General features: G+C 35.8%; 1 protein-coding gene across 1 annotated transcript in view; it reads right to left on the bottom strand.

Annotated features, from left to right (window-relative positions):
• CHSY3 (chondroitin sulfate synthase 3) overlaps positions 1 to 16,427 on the bottom strand; it is a 259,593-nt gene that overhangs the window by 239,343 nt on the left and 3,823 nt on the right. The gene's annotated exons all lie outside the window — the stretch shown is intronic.

The following is a 16,427-nucleotide window of genomic DNA, read 5'->3' as shown; positions in this document are numbered from 1 at the left end:
TATTATGGAAGTGTCATAATTATTTTATAATCATGATCATGCATTTCAATTAATACACTACCATTCATTATATTGCTTAGGTTTTAAGAACTAACTTATAGTGTTATGTTAAATGCTCTTCAAATGGAAAAACAAATCAATTTTAATGGATTTGAAATTATTTTTGGAATTGATTGTTAGACAATCTCTATGCAGTATTTACTAGATTGAACGTATAAATATTACGGTAACAAATGTGTAAAATGTTTATAATAACAAGACCAATCATCAGTTACATGCTTATAACCAATGAAAATAAACATTCACAAACACTACTATACAATATATTGTCAGAAGAGCAAATACTGATTAACAAAGGTTATTTGATTACAGAGAGTCTTTCCATAGACTTCCATAGACTTTCCAAAGTCACAAGGCATTGTTGCTTTAATGTGATTGACCAAATTTCATAAATCTTTAATGTTATTTAATAAAAAAGGGAAACCATGACAAGATAAAGGTTAAATATGAGAAATGCAGAATTTTAAACAACCATAGGGGAAAGACATGAATCTTAATATAAGCAATTATATGGGTAGGAAATCAGGGGATGATGGATTTACACGCTATGTAATTAATCTAAAGTTATCCTACTCTAAATTTATTTGTAGCTGAAGCACCTACATTTCAATTAATTAAGACACAAAAAAGAACTATATGTTCATAAATCTAAAATTCCAGCTTCATAAAGTAAGAGATGTACTTTAAAAGATTTGGAACACTAAACTAAAGCCATTTCAGATAGAAATTTTATAAAATGATCCTACATTATAAGAACAGCCTCCAGGTGTAACAAATAATGTCCTATAAATATGCAATAAATTACCTCTCTAAAATTATCAACGAAATTTTCAAGGGAAATAAAAAGAACTTTGGTCTACGGCCAAATAATATTGTATGATAAAGTTCTATGCTATGTGCTTTCATAACCCAAAATTTGTATTGTAATCCTATTGCAGAAAACTATACGATGAATAATATATTGCATACAAGATCTAGTAAATCACATATAATAAATGGAAGCCCAAATTTATAACTTGACTTTTATTATGCTTTATGCCCATTATCCATTTACTGGTCATTTAGTAATAAAGTACTTTTGTAACTCCCTATTAAGTCTGGTCTCATAAGCTTGTATGTTAATAAATGTTTATGCACATATACATACATATTTACATTCAATATTATATAATATGTATGCTGTATATATAATATACTAAATGAAATATAATGTATATTTATTATACTAAATATGTAGATACTTAACATACATAATATTCAAGAAACATAAAATATTTTTAATATTACAATTTGCATCAAGATACCTTTCAGTTCACACTATACGTATCCAAAAAAAATCAGATCGTGGTTTTATATGTTCAAATACAAATTATTTTTTAGGATATGAAAATAATGAACATGAAGTTAGAAATAAGTCACACCACTCAGATCTCTAAAATCTCTCAAGCCTTCTCATTCTCTTCTTAAGCTTTTCTTCTGCCATCTGGTGCTTGCCTGTCTGGAACCTCCTTCTCATACCCCTTTCTCCCTGAATGTGTATACTCAACCACATTGGCCTCTGACCATACACACCTCAGGGCCTTTGCACTGGCTATTTCCTTAGGCTGGATATTCAACTCTTCCCAAGTTCATTCTGATGCTTTGCCTCTGGACTCAAATGTCACCTCTTCCTAGAAGCTTTCCCTGGCCAAGTTATCCAAAGTGGACTCCATATTTACTCTTTCCAGCATCATCCTGTTCACTTATTATCAGAGTCTGTGATCATCTGTTTACTTGTTAACGCTCTCTCTCCTTCTATGAGACTATAAATTACACAAGGACAAGAGAACTTACCTGTCTCAGCACCCGTCAAAGTATCTGATACCCAAGAAGTACTCAATAAATGTTTGTCGAATAAATGAGACATATCTTAAAAAGCTTATTATTTAGGGAGTCTGTTACTCTTTCTTAAAAATTTTTTAGCAGTCTCTAAAGGATGGGAATTTGCATATTGAGTTGAGGCTCTTGCACAGTCTGATTTCCTTTTGCTCTCACATAAGTGCATGCAACTGCTCTTAAAATAACAGTTCAGCTGTTTTGAAATACTAGGCAGCATTAAGATAAAACAGAATGAAGATTTTTGTTTTATGAGAATGAGACTATTTAATGAGAGTGAGGTACTGATACAAGAATAACTCCAAGAAATATTCTTTACTGAAAAAAGCAGCACTCAGAACAATGTGTATAATATGCTACCTCTTGTGGCAAACAAAAATTAGGGTGGGAGGATGCAATATATGCATAGTTGTCTGACATGCAAGAGAAACTGTAGGGAAAAGACTGGCTAGCTGGTAGGAGGAGGGCCTCTCCAGGCAGATGGAAGGCGGAATTTGGAAGAAGATTTTTCACTGTATGTATTTTTATGCTTTTAGGTTTTGAATCATTTTATAATATTACTGGTTTAAATCACTAAATACAATTTGAATTTTAAACAATTTTAAATAAATTACTAATCTTAAAATAAATTTTAAACAAACTAGACTTCATCCTATGACTGTGGTGTGATTTTCTTTTTTTAAATTTAAACACTAACTGCTTCAAAATGCTTTTTCTAAATGCATGTATGTAGTCTGTTAATTCTCACAGTGAGTGATACCCCTGCTTGCCTAATCTGGGAAAGTTGTTCATGCTATGTGGGCCTCACTTTTCTACTAAAAATTAGTATTTACAAAGAGCTGCAAAGCTGTACATAATATCTGCCTCCATCTCTCACGCCTTTTCCTCTCTGATTTCATATTTTACAACTCTGCCAGCCCCTTATTCAACTCAAGTTTCTCTTGCCTTCTGGCCAGCTCTTGACCTGCCAAGTACAATTCTCTGGGGACGTGGCCACCTAATGATTTTGGCTGGAGAGCTTCCCCCTCAGAAATCTGCATGGCTCATCTGCTTAGGGAGGCCCAGCTAACCACCTTTTTTAAAACTGCACTACCCCATCCTGCATTCCTTAGCTTCTTCCCTATTTATTTGTCTTTCCCCTTCAGAAAACAAGGCAGGGACTTTGTTTTTTTTGTTTGTTTGTTTTTGTTTGCTTTTAACTGCTATAATTCCAGCACCTAAAAAAGTGTCTGGAATATTAGATGCTCAATAAGTATTTGTTGAATACATGAATAATGAATGACATGTAATGTATCCAAAATAGAACTCCTTTCCCCTCTGCCCAAGCCTCAAACACACCAATCACCCAAACCTAGTCTTCTTCCTTTATTTCCCATCTCTAGGAATGTTACTATCATCTGAGTCAAAACTTTTTCCCATTCCACCCTGCGTCTAATTAATCTCCTACTTCTGCCAATTCTCTCTTCTCACTAGATCTCAATTCCACCTCCTTACCTCCACTTCGACTTTGACTCTCATGAAGACTCATCCTTCTGTCTGGGGCAATAGCGTCCTAACTGTCTGTCACTATCCCTGGGCACAAGAGCCTGTGAGCCATCCTTCTATGTAACAGTCACTGCACAGTAACCAGATCGTAGAGCTCACCGATGAAGAACTCTTCAAAGCTGTCCGTTATCTGTGCAACTGAGTTTTTACTCTGACTGCCCCTCTGCCTCCCCCAGAGAGCTTTTTAACATACTATTCATGGGCTCCATCGCAACTGGACATAAACCAATTACATCACCCTCAGTAATTCTAAGAGTCACTGCTGTACAAGGTGTACTCTAAACCTTTGCCGATGGTACACAAGGCCTTTTATAATCAAGTTTTACCAACAGTTTCTGCGCCTCATTTCTCCTGCCTCCAGATACGCTCGAACCAAACACACAATTCACTGTCATGCTGTTCTCCCACCATGCATCCCAACTCACTGGCAATGTCCCTTATTCTTCACTTGTAGTCTGGAGAAAGCATTGCATTTTTCTGTTCTCCTCGAGGACCTCTTCCCTTACACTCCCATGTATCCTATACTTCCCTCCATTGTAGCAGCTGGCTATAGCAGTGGGCATGGAAATATTTGTGAAGAATGACTGCTTGAAATCAATTACCCGTTTAAGGTTTTTAAATAAGTTATGGTTTCTGCAATCATCAAACAGATCACTCTTTTTTCCTCTTGAGTTCCCATTCAGTAAGCCAGTGTTAAAGCAATCAAGCTAATGAAAACATCCCACCTATACAGGCGTATGTTGGAGATATTGGGGGTCTGGTTTCAGACCACCGCAATAAAGTGAGTATTGCAATAAAGCAAGTTGTAATCTTTTTCCTGGTGGAGTGACTTGCCTTCGATTTGTAAAAATCACAACGTCATCTATGAAACACAATAAAACAAGGTATGCCTGTATTTTAAGAACTCTATTACTATATATTACTCAAATGTAACAAATAAAAGCAGCTATCTAAAGCCTTGAGCCTTGCATGGATAAACCATATTTTTTTCTAAGAATGTTTTATAATCCATCTTGAAATTTTCTTTACAAAAGGAGTAATATATGAAAATAAAAATACATGAAAACCAGACCATGAGAAAACATATTACGGTTGTTGTGATGGCTTTATATTCTGTCTTTAAATCCTGAGATTAGCTCTTTGGAACAGATGAGTCACAGATGTAGAAAGAAATAGAGAAGTGCTGATTACTTCCCTATGATTTTCCCAAAAGGAAAACAAAACAAAAAGTAATTTTTAAGGAATAGTTAAAGACTGGATCGGGTAATCGAAAACAGAAAATTAATAAGAGAATTTACATAGAGGTCTAAACCCTGGAGCCATATTAGAATCACTGACGTAGGAAATTTTAAAAAACACCTATTCCCCAGGCTTCACCTGGGAGAGATTTGATATAATGGGTCAGGAACCGGTTCCATCCTCAGAATTTTTCAGAGTCCCCCAGGGAATTCGGCTGTGCCGTCAGGGTAGGGAACCACTGAATCACCACCTTCCCTACCATAGCAAAGCCTATGTTTCAAAAAGCATTGCAATAAACTCTTTCCAATCAATGTTACTTCTTTCCCATAAAGGAAAAAAAGATGAACATTGTCAACTGGAAAATGTTAATAACAATTAACAGTTATACAGCAATTATGTGTCAAGTAAGAGCTTCTAATACATTGACCTTTTTATTCCTCACAATGGCTGTATAAAGTTGGCACTATTTTATGCTATTTTGTATCTGCAAAAATAGCTAACAGTTACAGAACACTTAACACTGCCAGATATTATTCTGAGTGCTGCTATACACATTGACTCACTTAACCTTCATAAGAGTTCTGTGAAGTTAAGTACTATTATTATATCCATTCAATAGATAAGGAAACGAAGACACAGAGAAAAATAACTTGTCCAAACAGCTGGAATTTGAAACTAGGCAGTCTGATTTAAGACTTAATTTAAAAAAAAAAAAATCCTAATGATCTGTGCTATACAATAGACACAAAATATATTAATATGCAATAAAATTACTACACGTGTCTTTATTTTTCTCCTCTTCAGAAAACAGTAATACAAAGAGAAAGATACTCCTTTAAAAAAAACTAAAATAAAATAAAAATAAAAAAATAAAAACTAAAATAAGAATTATTTGATCCTAGTTCCGAGACACTGTTGGATCCAACTGGAGCCTTCATGACTTAGAACGAAAAAGAAGAATGAAGAAGGATGACAGAGACAGGGAACCCAATTCTGTATCAGTGGCAGCAAGAGCTTGGTTAGAAGTCTGACTCCTCCTCCCTGCGAGCTCCATGAGGACAAGGAAGGTCTGTGTGTTCACTGCTGATAGAAAGTACTCGGTAAACATATTTGAGCCAATGATATCAGCTGGCTACATAAGATGTAAGATGACTTAATTCTAAGGCGTACTATTTTCAATGTAACTCTATTTTTTTTCATATTTTAACTTACTCATCATGTATACTAAGCATACTTATATTCAATAAAATTTATTTCTGTATAATGAAACATGAGATTAAAATATAGTTTTTTCACTAAAATGCTGATCTTTCCATATTTTAATCTGTGCAAGCAAATTTTACCTTAAATTAAATATATATTTATATATAAATTTAATAAATATATAATTGATTCTATAATTTATATAGTACTTATATAATTATATAAGTATAATTATTAAGTTAGTAATGAACTCAATAGCTAGGTAACCACACTGCTAACACGAGGCCAAGTCATTAGGGACTGATTCTCTCAGGCCCGTGTGCTCCTCAGGTGGGGTGGCCATCTTGTCCCTGATCTGGTTTGATTCTTCCATTTGTAGCTGGTATCTCTACACTCCTCTTGATTAGCAAAGTACAATCATACATCTACCTTAACCAACGACACAGTAGCTGTACTCTTGGTTCTCACCAGAGAATATGCTTAACTCAAATTTCCCATTGGCCTAATATAAAACATTTGAGTGAGAAGTAATATCCATGGAGGGCTCTCCGAAGAGTATTCTAAATTTTAAAATAAAATCAAGCAAGGTACCAAACAATGGTGCACTTAACCACCATAGCATTGACTCCAGGTAGAACTCCTGCAGAACTACCCTGTGTATTACAGTCCTGGCTTATATTCAGGGGATTTATAAGAAACCCCCTTGCAAATGGTGCTATTCCACTTATCACAGAAGTGCTGAGTATGTAATCCCTCAGAGCCGTGTCTGTTCTGTGGGGAAGATTTCTCTCAGGTCTCCGTGTCACAGTTAAGTCAGGAGTTAGGGTTTTCTTTAATGCCAGGAAAACAAGAGCCCAACATGTACTTTTACAAGTTTTTTTTCCTTATTTTTCTATACGTTTTCCCTTTTCCCCTTGTTTCTTCATGTTTTAATTTTATTTTATTGTACATTACTTTTATTCATATGTGTATTTCTTTAACCCATCTACAATAAAAATAAATGAAACTGAAAGGGATAATAAAAAGTTCACATACCATTGACTGTGAAGAATGAGGGACATGGCTTTCAAAATTATAAATGGTGAATAAAGATTTTAAAATCACAAAAAGTTAAGAAATCCATTTCATTTATTAGTTCATACGAAAACAGTGCCTGCTGAATTTTTTTAAAAATATATTCTTTTGATTCACTTAATTTAGAAACTTATAACATTCTTATTGTACTATAAATATCCAACACCTTTTCGAAACAGGGTAACATTAAATGTTATGTCATGACTCAAACTGATTTATATGCAGTTAAGACTTAACAAGGGTATTGTACCCTTAACGAGGGACAGTAAATAAAGAGAACATTAGAATTCTAAAGAACTATAAGCCCTCAATTTTTCAGTTAGGTTTCCCTATTGTTCATAAATATCAAATGACTCATATGAATCAAGGCCCTGATTATTTTTATGTTATTAAAAATATCTTACTAAAAGGTTTTTTGTTATCAAATATCTTATTAAAAGTTATACCTTTGTGCAAAAGAAATAACACACTATAATTAAGGTAAAACTCAATATAGTTATATGATAAAATACATTTCTTTGTATGTTGAGCACAAATTCACTAGGTAGAAAAGAGATTGAAATAAATGTTTCTCAAAAGAGCTTTTTGCAGACCAAGACAAAGAAAGTGGAAGTAGACAGAAAATTGACTTGGAATTTTTTCAGGAAATTAAAATACTTATGCTCAGTTAAAGAGAAAGAATATCCAAAATTTCTCAACTAATATGGGCATTTATGTTATCATGGAGCTGTTTAAATTGAATGGAAACATTATCCAAACTTAACATTCACAACTGTTGAAAACCATCTTCTTGGAAAGCATACATTGTCACGATTCAAATGATCAATGCATCAGTTAACAATAAAAATAAACTAGCTAAGACTACAAAATATGGAAAAGCCATACCATGTTTCTCCTTCAATTTGGAATGCAATTTTATTTTGTATAATGAAGAAAGCATGTGGCAGAAAAGAAATTTCCCAAAAAAAAAAGAATCAAAGCAGGAGGTCCAAAACAGCACAGTAGATAAACACTGTGCCTTTGTCCTTCCGTGAACACATTAAAATTACAACTAAATTATAGAACAATCAACATAGAGAACCATCTGAAGTCTGGCTAAACAGAAGTTTTATAACTAAGGATATAAAGAAGAAGTTATGTTAAGACTGGTAGGAGAGGTGGAGATGTGAAATGGACTGACCCCAAACCTCTGTGTAGTGTTTGAGAATCAGGAGAGATATCTTGGCCGTGGAGGTTCCCCCCAGAGGAGTGAGGGATCCCAGGCCCACACCAGGCTCCCCAGCCTGGAGTACTGGTGCCGGAAAGAGGAGCCCCCACACCTGGCTGTGAAAAACAGTGGGGATTCCGATCATCTGGGTGGGATGGAAGGCTGCGAGATACCCAGACATCCTCTTAAACAGCAGACACACCGACCCTCTCATTCTCAGGCACTCACCCTGGGCTCTGGTGTAGGGACGGTGACTCGGAGGCTTTCAGGCATACAGGGGGCAGACTGAGGTGTGTGGCTTTGTGGCGAGGACTGGAGGAGAGTCACCATTTTCCCCGTGTAGGATCCTTCTCCCACGCAGGTGGCAGATAGGCTCCATCTTTCCTGTGTTGAGCCCACCCACACCATGGCCAAATCTGAATCAGAATTGGTCAAGTGAGCTCTGCTGGGAACTTGCCTCACCCAACTCCCCCAATGCTACAGGCACTTTTTCTCGAGCAGCCAGCCCTGTCCACATTGCACTCTTTCTTAAAAAACTACCAAACTATCAGAGTCTACGGGAGCCAGGTGGGTGGCAACTGACCTCAGTGTACTCTGAGACTTTTGCTGAGTAGCTCCAGGCTCAGCACTGGCACCAACAAGAATCTACATTAACCTGGTAACCACAACACTTCCCACTCTAGTGACTCCCTGAGACCCTGCCTTATTCAACTCATGTACCACCTGTACCACATCAGGGGCTGAACCTTAAGGGAGCTGACAGGTGGCAACAGGCCTCGGGGTGTCCTGGATTTTTGTGGAGTTACCCCAGGCCCAGTATTGGTTCACAGTGTGGCCTCTCCCACATGCCTCCAGGATGAGCACAGGCAACGAACAACCATGAATCGCTTTGTAGCTCCTACCAGGTAGTCCCCCATCGGTCACAGGCTGTGGGTGACCTGGGCCTGCACCAGATACCCTCTCAAGAGGCCCCAGAACCACCATACTTGGAAGTTGGCTTCAGACCACAGCAGAGCACTGTCCAATTAGCTCCAAAAGTACCATGCACAAAAGGTCGTCTCAACACACCAGAGCCCACTGGGGTGAATCGCACTCCATGGGGTAAGGCCCCCCTCACAGCATCCCATAAGCTATGGATGTGGCCAAACCCCATAGCCAGTCAGCCTGAGGGCCAGTCTCACTTAGTGATGTGCCAATAGCAATCAAGGCTCAACTATAACAATAGGGCACATACAACCCACACAAGGGACACTCCTAGAGCACTGGGAGCAGGTGACCAGGGAGACTGTGCCAGGACCCCACAGGGCACCTATTACATAAGGTCACCCGGCCAAGACTGAAAAACACAATAGATCTACCTAATACATAGAAACAAACAGAGAGAGGCAGCCAAAATGAGGAAACAAAGAAATACATCCCAAATGAAAATACAGGAGAAAACTCCAGGAAAACACTATACAAAATGGAGACAAATGACCTACCAGAGACGGAGTTCAAAACAATGCTTACAAGGATGCTCAAGAAGCTTAATGAGAACTTCAACAGAGAGATAGCAAGCATAAGAAAAGGACATAGAAATCATAAAAAAGAACCAGTCAGAAGTGAAGAATACAATAACTGAAATGAAGACCACACTAGAAGGAATCACCAGCAGGCTAGATGAAGTAGAGAATCAAATCAGTGATTTGGAAGACAAGGCAGCAGAAAACATCCAATCAAAACAGCAAAAAGAATTTTAAAAAATGAGGAGAGTTTAAGAGACCGCTGGGACAACATCAAGCATAACAACACTTGCATCATAGGGGTACCAGAAAGAGAAGAAAGAAAGCAAGGGATTGAGAACCTCTTTGAAAAAATAATGACTTCCCTAACCTGGCAAAGGAAATAAACATACAAGTCCAGGAAGTGGATAGTCCCAAACAAGATGAACCCCAGCAGGCCCACACCAAGACACATTACAATTAAAATGGCAAAGGTTAAGGACAAAAAGAGAACCCGAAAAGCAGCAAGAGAAAGGCAACTCGTAACATATAAGGGCTCCCGTAAGATTGTCAGCTGATTTCTCAACTGAAAATTTGCAGGCCAGAAGGGACTGGCACAAAATATTCGACATGATGAAAAGCAAGGACCAATAACCAAGGGTACTATATCTAGCAAGGCTATCACTTAAAATCAAAGGACAGATAAAGACCTTCCCAGACAAGAAAGAGCTAAAGGAGTTCATCACCACCAAACCAGTATTACAAGGAATGTTAGAGGGACTTAAGATGGAAAAAAAAAAAAAAAAAAAAATCACAATTACGAATAATAAACGGGCAATAGCTACATATCAACAATTACTTTCAGTGTAAATGGATTCAATGCTCTAATCAAAAGACACAGGAAGGCTGAATGGGTAAGAAAATAAACCCATACATATGCTGCCTACAAGAGACTCACTTCAGATTGAAAGACACACAGACGGAAAGTAAAGGGATAGAAAAAGCTATTTCATAAAAACGGAAACGAAAAACACACACAAAAAAGCTGGGGTAACAATACTTAGAGCAGACAAAACAGACTTTAAAACAAAGGCTATAACAAGAGACAAAGAAGGACCCAATAATCCCATTTTTGCGTATTTATCAGAAGAAACCCAAAACACTACTTCGAGGGGATGTGTGCATCCATATGTTCATTGCAGCACTGTTTACAATGGCCAAGATGTGGAAGCAGCCTGGGTGCCCATCGATGGAAGAACTAATAAACAGGAGGTGGTACATACATACAATGGAATATGACTGGGACATGGAAGGGAATGGGTTCTTGCCAACTGTAGTGGCAGGGATGGATCTGGAGGGTATTGTGCTGAGTGGAGTATCAGACAGAGAAAGACAGATGCAATGTGATTTCACTCATATAAGGAATCCAAAGAACAGAATAAGCAAACAAACAAACAAAAAAACAGAAACAAGCACATAGATACAGAAAACATTTTGATGATTGCCAGATGGGAGGGGTGTTAGAGGTCTGGATGAAAAAAAGGGAAGGGACTAAGAAGTACAAGTTGGTTGTTAAAAAGTAGTTATGGGGACGTAGGATATAGCATAAGGAATATAGTCAACCATACTGTAATCCTGTTAATATGTATGTTGTCAGATGGGTACTAGATTTCTTGGGGTGATAGATGAAAGGGGTTTGGAGGGCAGCGTGAACAAGGGGAAGGGATTAAGAAGTAGAAATTGGTAGTCATGGGGATGTAAAGTAAAGCATAGGCAATATAGTCAATAATATGGCAATAACTATGCATAGTGCCAGGTGGGTATTAGACTAGGAGGATCGTTTCTTAAATTATATAAATGTCTAACCACTATGCTATACCCCTGAAATTAATATTGAAGGCCAACTGTAATTTAAAATTAAAAAGGGGGGAAGTGAAGTGGAATAAGAGGTCTAAATTTCCAGGTATAAAACAAATAAATCATGGAATTGTAATATATAGCATAGAGAATATAGTCAGTAATACTGTGAGAGCATGGTACAGTGTCAGATGGTTGCTGGACCTATCATGGTGATCCCTTCTTTAGGTATATAAATGTTGAAAAACTATGGTGTATACCTGAAACTAATATGATGTTGTATGTTAGCTATATTTTAATAAAAATCTTTTAAAAAATCAAGGCATGATGATTTCATCTGACAAGTGGAATGGGGGTGGGAAAGTAGGTGTGAGAGGCGTCCTGCCTTTAGTTAAGTTAAAAACTAAATATGACTGAATCAGAATCAAGAAAAGATTTTTGAAAGCCTGAATTTTAGATCGAAATTCCAGAGTTACACTTTTCCATAGATATTAATATACCTTTGGGCATAAACTATGTTCATGATACAGTAAAATTGGCATTACAGGAGAGGGAAGCCCCTAAGTATTAGGAAAAAGCTAAGAATGATATGCCCTACAAGAATGGCACAGGTATTTGAACCTTACTGGTTATGTTATGAAGAACTTAGATGTAGTTAAATTTGTTATGGTGCAGCTCTCTGGTATTAAAAGCCCAGGGAAATATTTCCAGAACATACCCTTTTGTGAAAAAATGTAATTTTCTACGGTGTTTACAGTCTTTAAGGGGTCAAGATTAGACATAAGACATTCTGGCGTGAACTTAAAACTCTTTATAGAATCTAAGAAAAATCTGTTTAGTCATAAGAAGTGGATTTTTAAATCCATAGAGAAGTATTTTTATCAACATGGAGCTATGTTATCTTGGAAATAACATTTAATTAGATGAAATAAAGATATGTATTATTTGGTTCCATTTAACTGCAAATATTATAAAGATAAATTCAAACTATTCTAAAAATGACCCTTAGACAGATGAAATGCAAAACTCCTTCAAAGAGAGAAAACTTACTGAAATTAAAATTATGTTAATGCTTAAATATAAGTGACCTTACTAAAACAAACAAAAAAACCCCAGAACTTCCAACTCTGCTAAGAATCAGGCTGAAAATGAATTACATAAACATGTACATTTATGTTCTAGCTATTTAGTAAAAATATACCTATAACAAAGTATACCTGTATTATATAATACACAATTCTAACAGCCACGTTTGATAAAAAAAATTAATTCTTCTGAAAATTAAAGTATTTAAAGTATACATCTCCTTCTCACTGGAAAACTACTTCATTTTCTAGAGATATTTTAATGAAATTTGCCACATCTGGATTAGCTGGTTCAAGACTCTTACGCCTACCTGGGCCAATTAAAATAAAATAAACATGCAAGGAGAATTAAACATGCAAGGAGTTAAACGTCAAAATAAATGTGGAAGGAAAGTCTGGTGGACAAGAGGATATGGCAGTGACTGAAGACTGCTTGCCTCTGTTAAAGGCAGCAAAAAACAAAAACAAAAAACCTTAAAACACTCCATGTGCCAAACAATGTTCAAGAGCCACATGCAGCCTCCCAAGCTGCCAGACTGCAGCTCAGATAACTAGAAAAACAGTAGCCAAGATAGAGCTCAACCAAAAATACGAACTTGGCCCACAGTAGATGCCAATAAACTCTAACACTGAGTGAATAGAATAATTTTTGACAAACATGCTTCAGTCAGTAACTTTACTGATACAATTTGAGGTATAAATGAGTATAACAGCAACCCATCACATTCCTTGACTGGTAACCTCTGCTGTATGTCCTTGAAAACTATGTTTCTACCTTCAGGTGGGGAAGGGAGAATCTCAATTCTGACTCTCCAATGGTCTCAGGCACGCAGAGAACCAGTCTATCTGAAGCTCACATCTTTACTCAGAAGAGGTCAAGCCCTTCCTGGGCCCTAAGTGTGATCTGGTGCACATCCTGTGATCACTTGGCATATCGGGATTGGCCTGTGACGAGCACGTTAATGCATCGCAAACCTGATGAAAAGCAGTGCATATCAACATGGCATTTGTAATTTACATATCATTAAAGACAGAAGAAAAATGGAAAAGTGGGTGGAGATGATGGAGAGGGACACAGAACAAGAGGCTAACAGGCAGACCACCAGGACCTTCGGGCAGACCACCAGAACCTTACAGCGAGGAAGAACAGAAGCTATACATCATTTCCTGAAACACCTGAGGAACGTGAAGGAGGTTCCAGCTGGCATGACAGACAAGTTCCTGGGTGGTCGTGTGAGCTGACTGCAGAATGGGATACTACAGATTTACTTTCCTGCCGAACATTCTAGAGAAACTCAGAAAGAGAGGCTATTGTTTTGGCAACTAATGTAAAAATCTATACAGTAATAATTTTTTAATGTAGAAAGTCTGATTTGCTTGATAGTCCTTAAAAATGTATACTAATCACTTGTCAAATAGTATTTTCCACACTGTCTCAAGATCAGTTATTTAATATGATGTTTAAAGACTGAAGCAAATATTTGGAATGCATGTTTTTGACAGGATTCCAGATTTTATAGTAAGTTTTACTGATATTGAATTCCATATACTTCTAAAATACTGAAACATCTTGGTTTCTTATTCTTTGTCAAAAAAAGTTTAATCTTGGATTCTTTAACTGAAAAAAAAAATTAGTTTATTTATAGTTTGACTCTGGATATAGACATATCACTCATTACTAATAATTATTAAATTAATAAAACCAATGAATCCATGTTATATATAACATAGTACATGACCTACTCAGCATTATAACAATAATAGCTAACATCTACTGACAATTTACTATGTGCTGGCCACTGTATTAAGGGTTTTACTTGGATCCTTTCAGCATTTCTCTTCATCTTCCCTAATATCTGAGGTAGACACTGTTATTATCTCCATTTTCAGTTGAATTAAACAAGGCTCAGAGAACTTACAAAAAAACAATGAAACTAATAAGTAGTAGAGTAGTGACTCAAATCCAAATTCAAGTTCATATTCTTTCTCAATATTATGCTTGATTTTATATACAACACAGAGAAAGTAGACTTTAATTGAACAGTAAAGAAGAATACTAGAAGATTTTTATGTTGCATAAAAAATATGTTATATTCAAGAAAAGCTACACCATCTATATATTTTAACATTTTTGTCCAATTCTCTTCCTACAAGATCTGCAAGCGTGTTCATCATTTTTTCTAAGATATTGCATCATGAACGTTCCATCTACTCAAACTCAAAAATCGTGAATATGTGTCTGTAACAGTGCTCCTAACTCTACAAGAACTTTAATTAGGAGGAAAAGCCAAACAAAATCCTGAAATCCATGAAAGATATAGACATATAAAATTCAAAATCTTAAGCAAGTTCTGTCACAGATGGTTCTTTTAAAAAAATATATGTAAACAATATTACTGATCAATTTCATAACTCGTTCTATGGCCAGATGTAAAATCTCACCTTTATTCAGGATGCCAGCCCAGAGTGGAATAAATTTTTCCATATCATATGAACACTAGCATAGACTCACATCTTTTCAACAACCTAAAATCCAAACTGGAAAGGCTTAGTTTGGCTGTGCCCCAACTGAAGTACTCAGGGGCCTTGTGAAACATAGAACACACCCTAATATTAAAATACTTAGATACAATTGTATACTTAGCTTTCCTAAATTTATTAACAGATGCTGTTTCATATATTCCTTGGTAATATAATTTTCCATCATTCTTTTAAATAAGATGTAGAGGCTGTGTATTAGGATTAAATCAATGCCTCCTCTAAAATAGGTATTGCTTAAATAGCACCTTTAAATTCCAAAACAAAATAAATTCTATATAATTGTTTTGCAAAACATAAAGTCAACATTCTGAAACAGTATTCCTTTAGAAAATAGTATTTTCTACTGCTAGGAAATATGTAGGAATGTTTGTTTTCACACAGATTCTGGAATCAGTGATGGACAAGTGTCAATCTAAAATTCAAATGTATTGTGAGAAGTTAATAAAAAGTGTAATGACTATGAAGTGACATCCTATAAGACTTTTTCTTAACAAAAGCAAGGATTTTAAATTTGCATAATACTTATTTCAAATAACTAGTTAGCAAATAATTTTTACTTTCTGTAATAAATATAAGAACTTTTTCCCCAAAGTGTAAATACCACAAATTACAAAAAAGAAAGCAAAATTAACAAAAGTGAGATTATACTTCTAAAAGAAAAATGAGTGGGACTGTCTCATCTTGAGGTATGATGACATCACAGGGAACATATTTACATAAAATGTTTCTTCTATACCAAAGGACATGAAAATATGAAAAAAAAATAAGTAAATGAGTTGTTATAATTTACAAAGGTATGCACTGGGTAGCTAAAATATATTCAACTCCAACAGCCTGAAAACCAAACTACACTGAAAACTGCGATACACTATTTAACTGTTAAGTCAATTTTTACTAAGATTTTCTTTCAGGAAAGCTATTTTAAATAAAATTTTATTTCATTTCAAAACCAATTTCTGAACGGAAAAAAATCTCAGTATTTCATAAAACTAATCACTGCAATTACACAACAGTTCCTAATTCAGATGATTTAAATAATCATTGCTGTTCAGAAAATGGAATGAGAGCAGACATAAACAACTTTTAGGGAATCAGTCAAAACACCAAGCGGTTACTTAACATCTTCAGAACTATTCGTTTTTCCAGATAATTGATTTCTTTGAAAATGTTGTGAGTGAATCTATCATAAGTGATATAGTATGAGTTGACTCTTCCTATGCTTTAAAAAAAATACGTTAAATTTCCACGTGAAAATCTTCA

This window comes from Rhinolophus sinicus, linkage group LG10 (assembly GCF_036562045.2).
Source record: "Rhinolophus sinicus isolate RSC01 linkage group LG10, ASM3656204v1, whole genome shotgun sequence".
Classification (NCBI taxonomy): Eukaryota; Metazoa; Chordata; class Mammalia; order Chiroptera; family Rhinolophidae; genus Rhinolophus; species Rhinolophus sinicus.
The sequence above is the reverse complement of the archived record's forward strand: the minus strand, read 5'-3'. Positions and strand labels throughout refer to the sequence as shown.